The sequence below is a fragment of the Moschus berezovskii genome, chromosome 26, assembly GCF_049115385.1.
Source record: "Moschus berezovskii isolate FMDL1 chromosome 26, NW_MosBer_1.0, whole genome shotgun sequence".
NCBI lineage: Eukaryota > Metazoa > Chordata > Mammalia > Artiodactyla > Moschidae > Moschus > Moschus berezovskii.
The window spans coordinates 46,097,429-46,112,588 of record NC_142485.1 but is presented as its reverse complement, the minus strand read 5'-3'; the positions used below and the strand labels follow the sequence as shown (position 1 = coordinate 46,112,588).

The 15,160-nt window shown below is 38.6% G+C and overlaps 1 pseudogene; it reads right to left on the bottom strand.

Annotated features, from left to right (window-relative positions):
- Nucleotides 1-733: 733 nt before the first annotated feature.
- Nucleotides 734-13,450, bottom strand: LOC129557398 (olfactory receptor 10AG1-like; annotated as a pseudogene).
- Nucleotides 13,451-15,160: the final 1,710 nt, after the last annotated feature.

Sequence of the window (15,160 nt, the reverse complement as noted above, 5' to 3'; positions counted from 1 at the left end):
TTATAGTTGCATGATGACTCAAAAATATTTGATAGCTTAAATATAAATAAATGCAATTCAATAGAAATAACATGAGAAAGGAGAATTGATGGAAAGGTCTTCTAAATAAAATTGTCAGATTTCTGGCTATAAATTCATCTCACAAAGCTGAATTACAGAATGCAGCATCGATTATTTCATTATCAGTAACGGGAAAATACAGCCATCTATCAGCAGACCTAATTCCTGATACTACTCTTTTCTGATGGATTGTTTTTTTGTAAAAGAATGAATTTCTTTAAACTACGGCTTAATATCAAGTTTAGATACTTTTTTAGAACTCAAATTAGTGAGTTTTGAAAGTGCAGTGTACACATTTTATCACTTGGCAAACTGCAACTCAGAGAGATAGAGGACTTTACATTGATTATATATATATATACATATATATATATATATATATATATATATATATATATATATATATTGCAGGTGTTTTCAGGAGACCAAACAGCAGAAGGCAATTTCTCTCCAGTCATGGAATTTGTTCTCCTGGGATTTTTGGATCTTCCGAACCTCCAGGGACTTCTATTTGGAATTTTCTTTCTCATCTACATATTCATCTTAACAGAATAATCACGACGGTAGACTCTGTGCTCCAGACGTCCCTGTATTTTTTCCTTGCAAATTTCTCGTCACTCGAAATCGGTTACATATCTGTCACTCTCCCTAGGATTCTAGTGACCCTTTGGACTCAGGACAGAAGTGTTTCTTCGCTGAGCTGTGCCATCTGATGCGCTTCTTCCTTGCTCCGGGAGCCCCAGGGGCGCTCCTCCTGGGAGAGAGGTCTGTGCCCTGTGCATCTATGTGCAGCCTCTGCGCCATCAGAGGCGCCTCTTCCTTGCTCCGGGAGCCCCGGGGTCGCTCCTCCTGGGGGCAAGGCCTGGGCCCTGAGCATCCACGTGCAGCCTCTGCACGCCCTTCCCTCACAACCCACAGGACGGACCTGCAGTCGGCTGCTGGCGCCTGGGTGCGGGAATTCCAGTCCCGACAGCACAGACATGCCGGGTGTCTTACTGCTCTTCTGTGCTTCACACCAGATCGTCCGCTTCTTCTGTGACATTCTCCATTGATCACCGTGGCCTGTGGGGACACTGCGCTTAATGAAATGTGTGTCTCTCGGTTGCTGTGCTGTTTGCCACGATTCCTTTCCTCCTGATACTGGGCTTTGATGTCAAAATCATTTCTGCCATCTGAAAGCTGCGCTCAGCCACAGGCTGGTCCAAAGCCTTCTCCACTTGCTCTTCCCATCTCACCGTTGTGCTTTTATTCTCTGGTTCCGTGACTATTACCTATTTATGCCCCAAATCAAATCATTCCGCAGGAACCGACAAAATGCTCTCTGTTTCCTGCACTGCTGTGACGCCAGTGTTTAACACCTTGATATACAGTATTAGGAATAAGGATGTGATTGCAGTTTTGAAAAAACTATTGCTTAAGAAAACACTGCAAAGATGTGAAAGGTCACTTTTCAATATTTGTCTCAGAGGGCTCACAGAAATATAGTTTAATTTCACTCTTCCCATGTTCACTGATAGTGTTCAGTTCAGTTCAGTAGCTCAGTCGTGTCCGACTCTCCGCGACCCCATGAATCACAGCACGCCAGGCCTCCCTGTCCATCACCAACTCCCGGAGTTCACTCACACTCATGTCCATCGAGTCGGTGATGCCATCCAGCCATCTCATTCTCTGTCGTCCCCTTCTCCTCCCGCCCCCAACCTTTCCTAGCATCAGAGTCTTTTCCAGTGAGTCAACTCGTCGCATGACGTGGCCAAAGTATTGGAGTTTCAGTTTTAGCATCAGTCCTTCCAATGAACACCCAGGATTAATCTCCTTTCGAATAGACTGGTTGGATCTCCTTGCAGTCCAAGGGACTCTCCAGAGTCTTCTCCAGCACCACAGTTCAAAAGCATCAATTCTTCGGCGATCAGCTTTCTTCACAGTCCAACTCTCACATCCATACATGACCACGGGAAAAACCATAGGCTTAACTAGACGGACCTTAGTGTTAAGTATTCCTAATTATTATGTTGTCATTTACAATTATTACGTATTTTGGGTTTTCTGCCTGAAGTCATTTTGACTATATTTTAAATAAAATTTATTAATTGTGTTTTATTCTTTAAGATAAATCCACTTTTCCATAGCCATTTTAAATTTACCCAACTATAACACTTCAGAAAACTAAGATCATGGCATCTGATCCGATCACTTCATGGGAAATAGATGGGGAAACAGTGGAAACAGTGTCAGACTTTATTTTTTGGGGCTCCAAAATCACTGTGGATGCTGATTGAAGCCATGGAATTAAAAGACGCTTACTCCTTGGAAGGAAAGTTATGACCAACCTAGACAGCATATTAAAAGGCAGAGACATTACTTTGCCAACCAAGGTCCGTCTAGTCAAGGCTATGGTTTTTCCCGTGGTCATGTATGGATGTGAGATTTGGACTGTGAAGAAAGTTGATCGCCGAAGAATTGATGCCTTTGAACTGTGGTGTTGGAGCAGACTCTTGAGAGTCCCTTATACTGCAAGGAGATCCAACCAGTCCATTCTAAAGATCAATCCTGGGTGTTCATTGGAAGGACTGATGCTAAAGCTGAAACTCCAATACTTTCGCCACGTCATGCGATGAGTTGACTCACTGGAAAAGACTCTGATGCTGGGAGGGATTGGGGGCAGGATGAGAAGGGGACAAGAGAGAATGAGATGGCTGGATGGCATCATCGACTCGATGGAGGTGAGTTTGAGTGAACTCTGGGAGTTGGTGATGGACAGGGAGGTCTGGCATGCTGTGATTCATAGGGTAGCAAAGAGTCGGACACAACTGAGTGACTGAACTGAACTGAACACTTTCAGATAAGTAAACCAATAGAATTTTGCTTAAAATGTGTAGAAAAAATATACTTTGCCTTGATAACTGGTAAATTATTTACAAATATGGTGGTACTGCCATTTGTATTTGTGACACATTCATTTTTCATGGGAGATTTTTTATTAGATATGTGATGCAGAATGAACACAAGACTAAATTAAAAGTCATATATTTATGAACAGTAATTTTAATATAGAATGAAAACCTTTTATTGCATTCACTTTCTCAGTATAAATTAAGAAAATTGTTCCATGTGTTATCAGAGGGAGCTGTATATCTGGATCTTTTCTTCCCACTTCTTCCAAGTGTGATAAAAATTGAATATTAAACATCTGACAGTGCTGTCATACTGCTTTCATTACTGTGCTTCATAACAATTTCCAAAATGCATTTCCTACTTAGAATCTTTTCTAAAACTTACTTAATTAACAAAGTTGCAATGAAAAAGAAAATCTATGTATGAATTCTTTTTTTACACTTAATATCAAGGAACAGATTAGTAATTTAGATGAAAATTCAGAGCTTCCCTGATAGCTCAGATGTTAAAGAATACATCTGCAATGCAGGAGACCCCATTTCTATTCCAGGGTCAGGAAGATACCTTGGAGAAGGGATAGACTACCCAGTATTCTTGGGCTTCCCTTATGGCTCAGCTGATAAAGAATCTGCCCACAATGCGGGAGACCTGGGTTTGATCCCTGCGTTGGGAACATCCCCTGATGAAGGGAAAGGCAACCCATTTCAGTATTCTGGCCTTAAGAATTCCATGGACTGTATAGTCCTTGGGGTTGCAAAGAATCCGTCACGATTGAGCAACTTTCACTTTCTAAGCAAAGATTCACACACAATTACTTAATATCACAAATAGTAATATATATATATAAAATGCCTAACACTGCCTCCCTATAAGCTGTATTTAAATTAGCATAAATAAACTAACCTTTTTTTTATTTATTAAAAAATGTTAGTTATCTTTATACCTTTACCAGTTGATCTTTCAGCAATGTATATGAAATTAACCAGAGGGTATAGATAAAATCAAGAATTATTCCATCATAAATATCCTAACAGGAAAGAAAAAAGAGAGAATTTATCACCACTTCACTATACAGCTGCTTCTATCTTTCGAATGTGTAACTCAAGGGATACTCAGTCTCTATAACTAAAAATTGTTACTAATACTTGTAGACAACATCACTTATTTATCTAATGATAATGTCACTTTATAGGTTTAATTTCTTTTGTAGATTTTCTTCATTCAGATTAATTTCTCTTTAAAAGAGTTAACAGTTTAATTATAACATTTGATTTATAAATTTGGATTTTTATTTTTCTAGGGCTTGTGAGGATTCCTAGGTGTTTCATTGGTATAGAATTTGCCTGCCAATGAAGGAGATGCAGGTTCGATTCCTGGGTCGGGAAGATCTCCTATAGAAGTAAATCACAACTCACTGCAATATTCTTGCATGGAAAATTCCATGGACAGAGTAGCCTAGGGGGCTATATAGTCCATGAGTTAGCAGGCGTCAGACGTGACCGAGTGATTGAGTATGCACACATGAGTGTAAATATCTTAACCTACTTCATCTATTTTTTGTATGTGTCAAAAATTAAATACATTACTGATGGTGATAAAGAAAGTGAAGATATAATAGACTGCAGCCTACCAGGCTTCTCCATCCATGGGATTTTCCAGGCAAGAGTATTGGAGTAGAGTGCCATTGCCTTCTCCGATATAATAGTTATGGGATTGCTATTCTTTCCCTTTCAAACTGTGACACTAAAGAAGTCTTTTGGATGAAATTAGGTCAAACCAGTCAGTCCTAAAGGAAATCAACCCTGAATATTCATGGGAAGGACTGATGCCAAATTTGAAGCTCCAATACTGGCGACCTGTTGCAAAGAACCAACTCATTGGAAAAGACCCTGATGCTGGGAAAGATTGAAGGCTAAAGGAAAAGGAGGTGGCAGAGGATGAGATGATTAGATAGCATCATGGGCTCAATGGGCCTGAACTTGAACAAACTCTGGGAGACAGCGGAGGACAGAGGAGACTGCCACACTATAGTCCATAGGGTCACAAACAGTTGGACATGACTTTGAGACTGAACAACAATAGTAATTCTTTCCCTTAACTCTTAGATAAGCAAATTGCAATGAAATGAAACAGTATCAGTCCTATAATTAAGATAAATGATTTTGTTTTGAATTTATTATAATCTGTGCATTCTAAAGTATCTCAACTGTTTTTTGTATCAATTTCTTTGTCTATAAAATAGCAATAACACCTACTACCATTAATTATGTCAAAGCAATGAACACAATATCTTGGATTCAAGGAGTCTTTTGCAAATTTTAAAAATCTTGGAGAAGGAAGCATTTGCCAACCTCTAGTTTTCCATAGAATAAAGGCTACTCATTTAAATATTGAAATTATTTTTAACAATATTATTAATACAAATTCTCTTACAACAATGTTCACACTTCCCTGCCTTCTTAAACCTTCAGGCAGAGTTCATTCAGCATTAGTGTCTCATGATATGCATGCATGAAGAAATAGCTGCTCTTATCCTTCATTTACAGCACCTGCCACTATTTGCTGACATGTAATATTTAATTTTGCACTGAATTTCTATAGAACACATATTCTTCTATCTCCTTTCCTTTCTTGATTCTCATCACTTGATTTTCAAGATTCTAGAAACATTCTTTAATTCATTAACTATTTTTTCCTAATATGTTTTTCATTGTCATCTATCATTCTTTATCCCACTGAAAAAGAGTAGACAGCTTTTTGTTGGTCATTTTATTTTATTTACAATTCTAAATGAGACCTCACTTGAAAGAAAAGGACAGATATTATCTCAAGGCTCTTTCTCTTTTTATTTGATCTAAGATAGGAAAGTTATGACCAACCTAGATAGTATATTAAAAAGCAGAGACATTACTTTGCCAACCAAAGTCCGTCTAGTCAAGGCTATGGTTTTTCCCGTGGTCATGTATGGATGTGAGAGTTGGACTGTGAAGAAAGCTGATCGCCGAAGAACTGATGCTTTTGAACTGTGGTGCTGGAGAAGACTCTTGAGAGTCCCTTGGACTGCAAGGAGATTCAACCAGTCCATTCTAAAGGAGATCAATCCTGGGTGTTCATTGGAAGGACTGATGCTAAAGCTGAAACTGCAATACTGTGGCCACCTCATGCGACGAGTTGACTCACTGGAAAAAATTCTGATGCTGGGAAAGGTTGGGGGCGGGAGGAGAAGGGGACGACAGAGAATGAGATGGCTGGATGGCATCACCGACTTGATGGACATAAGTTTGAGTGAACTCTGGGAGTTGGTGATGGACAGGGAGGCCTGGCGTGCTGTGATTCATGGGGTCGCAGAGAGTCGGACATGACTGAGCGACTTAACTGAACTGAACTGAAGATATCCAGTAGTTTGTTAATGTTTACCATACTTTCAGTATGGAAATGCAATATATGAGGCAGTTATTAATTGATTCTTTGGTTTTTCAAGTATGTTGGCTGTCGCAGAATAATGATCCTCAAAGACACATTTTATAAGGAAGGCTGAGTGCTGAAGAATTGATGCTTTTAAGTTGTGGTGTTGGAGAAGACTCTTGAGAGTACCTTGGACTGTAAGAAGATCAAACCAGTCAATCCTAAAAGAAATCAATCCTAATTATTCATTGCAGGGACTGATGCTGAAGCTAAAGCTCCAATACTTTGGCCACCTGATGCGAAGAGCTGACTCATTAGAAAAGACCCTGATGCTGGGAAAGATTGAGGGGAGGAGGAGAAGGGGATGACAGAGGACAAGATGGTTGGATGGCATCACCAATTCTATGGACATGAGTTTGAACAAGCTCCGGGAGATGGGGAAAGACAGGGAAACCTGGCGTGCTGCAGTCCATGGGCTCACAAAGAGTCGGATACAACTGAGCGACTGAATAGCAACAGCAATATATATATGTGACCACCTTGTGTGTGCATGCTAAGTCACTTCAGTTGTGTCTGATTGTGTCACCCTGTGGTCTGTAGCCAGCTAGGCTCCTCCTCCTGGCAAGAATACTGGAATGGGTTGCCATGCCCTTCTCCAAGATATCTTCCCAATCCAGGGATCAAACACACGTCTTCTACAGTTCCTGCACTTCAGGCAGATTCTTTACAACTGAGCCACTGGGGAAGGCCATATATGACAACCTTAATCATTCTAAATATAATTACTTCAATGAATCTACCTAGGGAAGTTCGCATCTGTGTTATTACATGCACATACACAAACTCTTTTTATCTATGTATCTATCATCTATCTAAATGCTTTAAACACAAAATATAAATGTACATATATAAATATGTATATCTTTTGTGTGTAAAGCTTATTATGGCAAAGCTCAATCATCTTTTTGAAATTTTAACATCTCTCTAAAAGTTTGTTTCATAATTTATATTTTTTCCAACTCTTCCCTTAGACCATCTGTTCACCTTCTCTTTATCTTCCAGTTCTATTATTCTATTTTATATGTTCTCTGTACTAATTATAAGATAGTGAAATAAGCTTATATGTTTTCATGTCACAGCTAAAGAAATAGTTATCAATATAAAGATTACATATAGCAAAACACTATTCCAAGAAACAATTATACGTATGATACTTATATAAATATAAATATGCAGATATCTTTAAAAGACGGAAAGAAAGAGAAGATGTCTACCATTATTCCCTGAATATTCTTTTCCAGCAAGCAATCCATAGCTATTAATACAATCCAGATGCACGATGAAGACATATTCACTTTTCACTTCCCCTGAATCAGGCTATTAATTTTTGAAAGATTTTGCACATATTATTGACCTTCTCATCCTTCGTTGTCAGTTGGCTTCAGCCCACAAGAGTGATATTCTCCTAAAGTAAACACACACATACACACACAAACACAGAGACAAGCATGTAGGCCTACATAAATGAATATCTGTTTTTGTGTTTCTAAATAATAAAACGGTGTGCGTTTAGTTTCTCAGAATTATAAGTGATTTGTTCTGGAAATGGCACAATGCAAAGTAGTAACAAAAGATTATCTTGCTAATAAAGATATTTATTTGAGCATGACTTTACTAGCATGTGAGATGAATGCAATTGTGCGGTAGTTTGAACTTTCTTTGGCAATGACTTTCTTTGGGATTGGAATGAAGACATATTTTCCAGTCCTGTGGCCACTGCTGAGTTTTCCAAATTTGCTGGCATATTGAGTGCAGCACTTTCACAGCATCATTTTTCAGGATTTGAAATTGCTCAACTGGAATTCCATCACCTCCACTAGCTTTGTTTGTAGTGATGCTCTCTAAGGCCCACTTGACTTTACATTCCATGATGTCTGGCTCTAGGTAAGCGATCATGCCTTCGGGATTATCTTGGTCTTGAAGATCTTTTTGTACAGTTCTTCTGTGTATTCTTGCCACCTCTTCCTAATATTGTCTGTTTCTGTTAGGTTCATACAATTTCTGTCTTTATCGAGCCCATCTTTGCATGAAATGTTCCCTTGGCATCTCTAATTTTCTTGAAGAGATCTCTTGTTTTTCCTATTCTGTTGTTTTCCTCTATTTCTTTGCACCAATCTCCGAGGAAGGCTTTCTTATCTCTCCTTGCTATTCTTTGGAACTCTGCATTCAGATGCTTATATCTTTCCTTTTCTCCTTTACTTTTCACTTCTCTTTTTTTCACAGCTATTTGTAAAGCCTCCTCAAACAGCCATTTTACTTTTTTGCATTTCTTTTCATCTCACACGCTAGTAAAGTCATGCTCAAAATTCTCCAAGCCAGGCTTCAGCAATATGTGAACCGTGAACTTCCAGATGTTCAAGCAGGTTTTAGAACAGGCAGAGGCACCAGAGATCAAATTGCCAACATCTGCTGGATCATGGAGAAAGCAAGAGAGTTCCAGAAAAACATCTATTTCTTCTTCATTGATTATGCCAAATCCTTTGACTGTGTCGATCACAATAAATTGTGGAAAATTCTGAAAGAGATGGGAATACCAGACCACCTGACCTGTCTCTTCAGAAACCTGTATGCAGGTCAGGAAGCAACAGTTAGAACTTGACATGGAACAACAGACTGGTTCCAAATAGGAAAAGGAGTTCGTCAAGGTTGTACATTGTCACCCTGCTTATCATTAGGAACGCTGGGCTGGAAGAAGCACAAGCTGGAATCAAGATAGCCGGGAGAAATATCAATCCCCTCAGATATGCAGATGACACCACCCTTATGGCAGAAAGTAAAGAGGAACTAAAATGCCTCTTAATGAAAGTGAAAGAGGAGAGTGAAAAAGTTGGCTTGAAGCTCAACATTCAGAAAACAAAGATCATGGCATCTGGTCCCATCACTTCATGGGAAATAGATGGAAAAACAGTGGAAACAGTGTCAGACTTTATTTTTTTGGGCTCCAAAATCACTGCAGATGCTGATTGCAGCCATGAAATTAAAAGACGCTTCCTCCTTGGAAGGAAAGTTATGACCAACCTAGATAGTATATTAAAAAGCAGAGACATTACTTTGCCAACCAAGGTCCATCTAGTCAAGTTTGTTTTTTCCAGTGGTCATGTATGGATGTGAGAGTTGGACTGTAAAGAATGCTGATTGCCGAAGAATTGATGCCTTTGAACTGTGGTGCTGGAGAAGACTCTTGAGAGTCCCTTGGACTGCAAGGAGATCCAACCAGTCCATTCTTAAGTAGATCAATCCTGGGTGTTCATTGGAAGGACTGATGCTAAAGCTGAAACTCTGATAATTTGGCCACTTCATGAGACGAGTTGACTCACTGGAAAAGAGTCTGATGCTAGGAGGGATTGAGAGTGGGAGGAGGAGGGGAGGACAGAGAATGAGATGGCTGGATGGAATCACCGACTCTATGGACATGAGTTTGAGTGAACTCCGGGAGTTGGTGATGGACAGGGAAGCCTGGCGTGCTGTGATTCATGGGGTCACAAAGAGTTGGACACGACTGAGTGACTGAACTGAACTGAACGGAAAGATATTTATAATTTACAAAACAGAGGTAGTAATTGCACACATTCATTGTGTTTTAAAAGCAAGTGATACAGATACAGATTTTTAGCAAGCTATTACCATTGAATGTAGCAGCTAGTTTAGATATGGTTTGTTAGTTGCCAAGCCAAAGAGGAAATTATTTCTGAAGCTGTCCACTTACATTTTTAGCTTGTGGAGCTTCAGTATCCACCCAAAAAAGTGATAATGCTCCAAGATATCACTGTTATTTCCCCTTCTCTATAAAAGGAGATAAATCCAGTCACATCTATTTGATATAGCAATGTTTTTAAATGTTGCCCCCCCCCCCGTTAGTTATCTCTTCTCTCTAAAAAAGGTTTTTGTTTTTTTTTTCAATTAGGCAGGAGGGAGAGAAAAAAGAGAGGATTCTTAATTTCTGCCTCAATCTTTTCAACATATAATAGTTTCAGGATTTATCCAACTTCTGCCTAGAAATTTTACTGGAATTTTGTTGTTGCTGTTATTATAGTTCTCTTTCTTTTAACCTTCCCTGTATTCAATCATTTCCATTAGATTTTAGCCATGGAATTTTGAAAATTATATAACTACAGAAATAACACACACAACTAATAATTGTGATTTTCCTTGTCCAGAATGAATACAAATTTATTGTTTGTTATTTTGATTACCTGAATAACACAAGCTTATTGTAATAAACTGCACAATCTCAATAAAACAAAGGGAAAAATAGAATGATTTACTCTGTGATTTCCATAATTAACAACGATGATGATTTTTGTACTGACCATTTCTAATATGTGTATGTGTAAGGTTTAAGGTGTACAATACTTGTGCTTCTATAGCAGATACTTACTTTTACAAAAATTTAAATCCTTTGCCTTTTCCCCTAACTTTCCTATTCCCACTCTCATCTCTAGGAAAATATACTAAAAAAAACCATGACTTGTGAATATTCCCATCACTTTTTCCAAGCTCATCTTATTATATGTAAAGATTTCAATAATATCTTTTATCAACTCAACAAAGCATATTATGGATTTGATCTGATATGCACATCAATGATGCCTAATAATTACTAGTATCATTGTACAGCATCATTTATTAAAATACATTCCCAGTGAGAGGCACTTTGCAATCTAAAAAATTATTTCTCTGTAGAATAATTGCTGGGCCAAACTATGCATAACATTTTAATTAATATATATTACTTAGTTTTTAAAATTTCTGTGACAACTCTATTGAACTGAATAATATGCTTTCAAATAAATGATATAACAGTCTGTAAAATCCCAGACCGCCTGACCTGCCTCTTAAGAAACCTGTATGCAGGTCAGGAAGCAACAGTTAGAACTGGACATGGAACAGCAGACTGGTTCCAAATAGGAAAAGGAGTACGTCAAGGTTGTATATTGTCACCCTGCTTATTTAACTTATATGCAGAGTACATCATGAGGAACGCTGGGTTGGAAGAAGCACAAGCTGGAATCAAGATTGCTGGGAGAAATATCAATAATCTCAGATATGCAGATGACACCACCCTTATGGCAGAAAGTGAAGAGGAACTAAAAAGCCTCTTGATGAAAGTGATAGAGGAGAGTGAAAAGGTTGGCTTGAAGCTCAACATTCAGAAAACAAAGATCATGGCATCTGGTCCCATCACTTCATGGGAAATAGATGGAAAAACAGTGGAAACAGTGTCAGACTTTATTTTTTTGGGCTCCAAAATCACTGCAGATGCTGATTACATCCATGAAATTAAAAGACGCTTACTCCTTGGAAGGAAAGTTATGCCCAACCTAGATAGCATATTAAAAAGCGGAGACATTTCTTTGCCACCCAAGGTCCATCTAGTCAAAGCTTTGGTTTTTCCTGTGGTCATGTATGGATGTGAGAGTTGGACTGTGAAGAAAGCTGATCGCTGAAGAATTGATGCTTTTGAACTGTGTTGTTGGAGAATTCTCTTGAGAGTCCCTTGGACTGCAAGGAGATCCAACCAGTCCATTCTAAAGGAGATCAATCTTGGGTGTTAATTGGAAGGACTGATGCTGAAGCTAAAACTTCAATACTTATCCACCTCATGCATCGAGTTGACTCACTGGAAAAGGCTCTGATGCTGGGAGGGGTTGGGGGCGGGAGGAGAAGGGGACGACAGAGAATGAGATGGCTGGAGGGCATCACCGACTCTGTGGACATGAGTTTGAGTGAACTCCAGGAGTTGGTGATGGACAGGGAGGCCTGGCGTGCTGTGATTCATGGGGTCGCAAAGAGTCGGACACGACTGAGCGACTGAACTGAACTGAACTGAATACAACTGGGCCTATTATAGCAATTCTTGTCTAAAGTTCTTACTACAATAGAACATTTCACAGTAAGGTTATAGAATTCCCAAGTGAATGATTTGTTATTTTTGACCCATACAGAACTATGTAACTGGAGAAAGAAAGGTCTCTCAGTGTTACAAGTAATTTTTTATTTTGGTAATAACAAACACTTTATAGACAGATAAATTGAGCTTAAGATAAATATTGAAAATTTATAACAAATATATAAGAAATCAAGTTCTGAAATACAACTCATTATTTCAATGAATGAACTAAGGTATTTGCATGGCCATTGTCTCAGTGCCATCATGACATCCTTGTTCCTTAGACTGTATATCATGGGTTTAAACACAGGCATCACAATCGTGTAGAAGTGAGAAAGCACTTTGTCAGTTACTGCTAAGCCTTGGGGTTTGGGTCTTAAATATGTGACAAGGCCTGATCTGAAGAACAACACCACAACCATAAGATGAGATGAGCAGGTGGAAAAGGCTTTGCCCCAACTTGTGGCTGATGGCAATTTAAGGATTGTGGAGATGATTTTGCCATAGGAGACAAGTATCAACAGAAATGGAACCAAAACAGTGCAGCAACTGTGAAGACTAACATTTCACTCAGAAAAGTGTCCCCACAGGCCAGCCTGAGTATGGGAGGGATGTCACAGAAGATGCTGTTGACAGGGTTAGAACCACAAAAGGACAGAGAAAAAACCTGGCCCGTCTGGCCTATTTGAATTGGGATTCCACTGATCCAGGAGCCAGCCACCAGCTGCACATGCCAGCCACACACCTTGTAGCTCATGATTAGAGGATAGTGCAGAGGGTTACAAATGGCCATGTAGTGGTCATAGGTCATCACAGCCAGATGGAAGCATCGGTGGCTCCAAGTATAAGAATGAAGCACGTTTGTGTGGCACAAGCAACTAAACAATCTGTTCTTCTTTGTGTCCAAAGACTAACGAGCATTCTGGGGAGTGTAATAGACACACAGCAGATTTCCAAAAGGGAAAAGTTGCCAAGGAAAAAATACATGGGGGTCTGGAGACCAGGGTCTAGTTTTGTTATCAGAAATATGATGCCATTGCCCATCAAGATAATTATATAGATGAGTAAGAACAGTACAGATAAAAACGTCTGGAGATGAGGAATTTCAGCAAAGTCCAAGAGAACAAACTCCATCAGTTTAGTGAGATTACCTTCTGTTGCTTTTTTTGGTGTTCCATCTGTGAAAAGGTGGAAATGTATAATCTGCTTTATATTTTTCCATCTGGGATCAGTGCCTGTTTTATAAATTGTATCAGGATATCCAGATTGATTTCCAAGATCAATGCAATTGTTTCTAATTTAAGAATTTTATTATATATGCATTTCTCCTTTCTCAGTTTATAATCCATGTGTTATCACCGTATACTCTCCCTTGAAATATCTTTTAGGGCATTCTTTTCGAATACAGTCCAAATTCAAAAAAGTTTAAGTGTTAGTCGTTCAGTTGTGTCTGACTCTCTGATCCCATGGACTGTAGCCCACCAGGCTTCACCGCCCATAGGATTTCCTAGGCAAGAATAGTGGAGTGGGTTGTCATTTCCCTCTCCAGGGGATCTTCCCCATCCAGGGATCAAACCCGGGTCTCCCACAGTGCAGGTGGATTATCAACCGAGCCACCAGGGAAACCCCAAATGCCCTGAACAGCATAGGCATTGGACAAACTGATAATCATTGAAGATAGACCCACAGTGTTGCTACGTGATCCCAGTTTTAAATACTTACATTATTTTGTGGCCGTGTCTCATGGCTTATGGGATCTTAGTACCCCAACCAGAGACTGAAGTGAAAGTACAGAGTCCTAATCGTTGGACTTCTAGGGAATTCCCTTAAATATTTACATTTTTTTTTGCAAATTTACTGTATATCTCTATAATTTTCCCTTACATTCTTCAGTAGAACTATTAATATAACAGAAATTACCTTCCTTATATATTTTCAGCTACATATTTCAATTCTTCATTTCCTTTCCATCACTTGATGTTCTTGATCATACATGTTCTTATATACAGTTCACATTATTAGGCAGTTTACAAAAAAATGAGAGAATATTTTATTTTATTGTACATAGGGGAATAAAATACATATATTTCTGTAAGATAGTATGTGGGGGCTATAAGAGGGGTTTATTCTGGAAAAGTTGTGCGGGAATAGATACAGATAGAAGCAATTAAGAGGGTCACTCTGGGAAAACAGAAGTCACCTGGAATGTGTTCACTAGCTGTGTAAGATACTTCCTATTATGCTTTACCCTGTGTTTTGTGTGCTTCTCGGATGTCTTTGTTGTTCCTCAAAAATTAATAATAATAATTCAGATAACAGTTTCTAAACTCACTTTTCTTGAACTAGGATACTGAGATTTAGCAATGATGGATATATTGATCATTTGCACATTGGTTCTGTGATTGCAAATCAGTGCCTATTTTTTAAATCATACTTAAGTTTGAATCCTAACTCCGTTATTTATTATCTGTTATATTAAGTAATTGTTTAAATTTTCTGTTTGCTTTCTTATTTGAGATAATTAAATATGATATAGTTGATAAAATTACCTAACACTTTTAATATGTTTAAGTTATAGTCCTATAACTATAATTATTAATATGGCATAATGTTCTTAAATCTTTAGTTGCCAGGGTTGTAACACACTCCCTAGAAAAAATTGTTTTTGGTAGAGTTATTGAGTTACTTGTTGATGATTACATTTTTGCATTTTTTTCCCTATCATCAGAGCCAGGAGTAGAATACAGTCTGAGCTAAATAAGGAATGAGACTCCTCAGAGCATGCACTCAGTTTCAGGGCTGACTCTGCATTGCACCATTGTTAAAGGGACTGCCTCATTAAAAATTACACTC